Here is a 4,061-nt window from a genome sequence, read left to right as displayed (position 1 = left end):
GTGAAATTACGGCAGGTAGCATGATTACAGCAAATTACTGTGAAAAGGGCTATATCTTTTGCACATTAGTTATAGAAATTCAAACCTTTTTTAACTCATCTTTTTTAACAGATAATAACAGAATGTTATAGCCCCCAAAACGATTTGGTTACCAACATCTTTTTGGTTGTACTGCACCTTTATTTAATTTTATACAGTTAACATAGAATAGGAAATAATGTTTAATGAACATAACTGTGTGCTTAGCCAAAACATAATAAACTGGAATAAAAAGTAATTAATTAATCAAACCAAAGACTGTTAAACAGCCAAGAATTATTTCAGGGTAAATGTCTGCTTTAGACGGTTTTATGAGTATTGGGCACCTGTCATCGCCTGGAGGTCACTAATCTCAGAATTATATATACATATATATATATATATATATATATATATATATATATATATATATATATATATATATATATATATATATATATATATATATATATATATAAACCACAGATTAGAGTTTTAAACAACTGCATTCTAGCATTAAAAACAGTTAAAACTTCATTTTTGGACGCATATAGAGCCATCGAAGACGGGGCAATTGTTCCAAATGTCTAGCCTGAAGACAGGCGCCTCTCGGCGGATACATGATCAATGAGCGCCGTTACCGCCTGGAGGTCATAGATCTCCGCTACCGGCAAAAAACACCTAAAATTACACACAATCTTTACTAACAATCCACAGATTTGAGTTTTGAAGAACTACATTCTCGCATGAAAAAGTGTTAAAACTTTATTTCATTGCATATTACAAGCAATATTTATAATATTATGTGCCTTCTCATCCACCATTACAGCTTGATGCAGCTTGGTGCGAAATGAATCCTGGGAGGAAAAAATTATATTTCTCAATACACTCCAAACGAACTTTATTCTTATTGTTAAAGTCAGAGATATGTAATATTTTGAATGGCGAAGAAAATAATTACCTTTATATTTCAATCAATATATTACTTTAGCACTGCTTCGGTTCAGGACTCATGTGACATTGAATCAGATTCAGATATTTTATCAGACGTGTTCATAAGCTCATAGTCATCAACAAGCAATTCGTGTACAAGCAGTACACGAACCAAGCAATATGATGAAATATTAATGAATTATATTTCTGCGTCTTACAATATTATACAAAACGGAATCGTTTTCAGGCGAATTCGACTCTTTACTGTTCACTTAAAGGAGCCAAATTCGACTCTTTACTGTTCACTTAAAGGAGCCGATTCATTGAACAGAACTGACTCGACTCGACCGCAAACAAGCGCCATCACCACAGACGACTGCGTCGTCTCTTCACCCAACGGATTCATCCTTGGTAAGTGTTAAAATATGACTTTTGTCCGTTAAATGATTGTTGTATGTGTATTTCTGTATAGTGCATGTCATTTAACAGGAATTTACCGAGTACTTTAGTTGTACTCGCACGTAACGTTACAAGGTTTAAGCGCGCCTTTTTTTAAAACAAGAAATTAACGACGCCAGATGGTGATTGTATTGTTTTCTGAGGTATTAGCATAACGTTAACGTTAGTTCCTGAAAAAAGAAAGGGAATTTTCTTTAATTAACTTCTTGTTAACTGCATTTTCTGTTTCAGTACAAGACTGAAATAAAGGTGAAATGACTAAAGTTAAGGTAAGCTCTGACCTTCACTTAAGTTAACGTTAACGTTATACGGTTAGTCACCATCATGTAACTTTACGTTAATTTTGTTCACTGTAACGTTAACGTTAAGTTAGTTAAATAAACTAAACTCATTATGAAACAAGTCTTAACTGTTTTATTAAATGAGGCTTATAATACAATTCAGTTGTATTCTTTTAAACTAACACTAACACAGTACATATTGTATATTTCTCACTGGTGTTAATGCAGTGCTAACATTTACTAATGAGAACTAATTATATATTGTCACTAACTGTAGATTTTATTTTTTTGGTGTTCAGGTGTACCTGATAATAGCTGAAGTGTGAGGTGAGTGTAAATTCTGAGCACACAAATATAACCTAAATTCATTATCACAATCTAAACCTATATTTATATATATATATATATATATATATATATATATATATATATATATATATATATATATATATATATATACATACATACATACATACATACATATATATATATATATATATATATATATATATATATATATATATATATAGAGAGAGAGAGAGAGAGAGAGAGAGAGAGAGAGAGAGAGAGAGAATGTGTGTGTGTGTGTGTGTGTGTGTGTGTGTGTGTGTGTGTGTGTGTGTGTGTGTGTGGACGTGTGTTAGGTTGAGTCTTATTCTACTCTTATTATATTCATATTTTTTTGCAGCCACAGCCATTGATGTTGAAACACTGATGCTACCAATCACCCCTCGCTTGATTATTAAAGGTAATGTTGATGCCTTCCTCAATTTTATTAGATTTTTAAATGTCAGGTTTTTCACAGATTTGTTGTGAGCAGTTTCTTGTACAAACTCTTTTTCTTCTTCCAGAAGTTCCTCCAGTAGTAGTAAATATTAGACAAAGATTTTTTTAAACTATAGTTTTTATTTTTATTAGCAATTTTACTGGGCATGTGTGTTTGTTTGCTTGGTTTTTAATAGGCAGAGCATGGAATGTCAACTTTGTTTCTACAAACAAATTTAATTATTCACAAACACCTCTAATTTAGTCCTTCTTTCCCCCTTTTAGTCTTATTCCTTGGAGGGTCGAGTGGTCATGAGACCTCACCTGGATTTCACAACTGACTTTGGATCTGGTCTGAAACTGAAGTATGCTGAAGATGCCTTTTGCACTCTGGAATTTAAGGTAATGTCAACAATAAATATTGTAACTGAGGGCTTGTTTTGGGGGGGGGGGTTAAACAAGGAATGTATAGGAGCACAAGTCATGACTCCCCTTGTCCCCTTGTAATAAAGGGGTGTGTTGCAGACTCAATTTGTTTGTCTGTGCTGGAGACCAGAGGGGAAGCTGTCTTTAAAAGGATGGGGCTCTCATACCATATGTGAAGTTACCTATTCAGGTGAGTGGATTACATGCAAGTCATTGCAAATGCATAAATAGTGGGAAATTTTTACTGGGCAGCACAAATTAAGTGAAACTCAAAAAACGTTGAAAAATATTTGGAATATTTGCAAAAAACTTGATTGAAATGAATACAACACAAGTGCTGTATCACTTCAATCAAGTTTTTTTGCAAAATTTTCCTAATATTTAAATCATGAAAAATTAGCTTGCTGCAAGAAACATCCTGCTAGTATTCAAGAGCAAGTGCTGTGATGCATGTGTTAACTTTGCAATAAGTGTGAACCCAGCATTAGATTATAGTCTGTAAACAGAAGGTGTAAATCAAATCAACTGTTTTAAAATGCTCTGCCTAGGTCATTAAAACCACTATTTGTTGTTGGACTGTTCTTGATTGTGTGTTTGTGATGGAAATGTTTTTCAGATGTTTTTGTTTAAATGATTGCAGTTTGACTGAGCTACAGTATTGTCAGCATGTTCAAACTGAGCTAACAGTAATTTTGCTCTCTAGTGCAGCAGTAGTGTCCCAGTAGTGGTGTATGAAGCTAACTGTTTGTCTGCCCTTTTGCTTATAGGAGCTTTTTGGGCACCAGTTTGGAGATGGAAGACAGACGAAGTCAAAGAAGCAGAGAAGACACATCAACCAGCAAGTGTGTAAAATTATCTGGAAAATGATTGACCTTGAATAGACGACTGCCTAATTTAGCAAGAAGTTTTGTCTCTCTCTCATGTGTGTATATATATATATATATATATATATATATATATATATATATATATATATATATATATATATATATATATATATATATATATAATGAGAGAGAGAGAGCGCACTCTGAAGCACTGCTTTTTATATGTATGCTAAATATGATGTCAGATTATTAATATGTTCTTATAGTATTTTTTTGAGGTTTCACCTTTTGAAAGTTTTCTGAAATGTTTACACTGAGGTCATTAAGCTGTTAAATAAATCTGTAAAATGTA

General features: G+C 32.8%; 1 long non-coding RNA gene across 1 annotated transcript; it reads left to right on the top strand.

Annotated features, from left to right (window-relative positions):
* The first annotated feature begins 1,276 nt into the window (after window positions 1-1,276).
* Window positions 1,277-4,061, top strand: LOC137490539 (uncharacterized). The gene is made up of 7 exons (XR_015480143.1): window positions 1,277-1,362; window positions 1,642-1,679; window positions 1,991-2,018; window positions 2,380-2,439; window positions 2,742-2,858; window positions 2,969-3,072; window positions 3,650-4,061. It is a non-coding gene; the product is annotated as an uncharacterized LOC137490539 (long non-coding RNA).

Source organism: Danio rerio, chromosome 3, assembly GCF_052040795.2.
Source record: "Danio rerio strain M-AB ecotype USA chromosome 3, GRCz13ab, whole genome shotgun sequence".
In the NCBI taxonomy this organism is placed as follows: Eukaryota; Metazoa; Chordata; class Actinopteri; order Cypriniformes; family Danionidae; genus Danio; species Danio rerio.
This window is presented reverse-complemented; position numbering and strand designations above follow the sequence as displayed.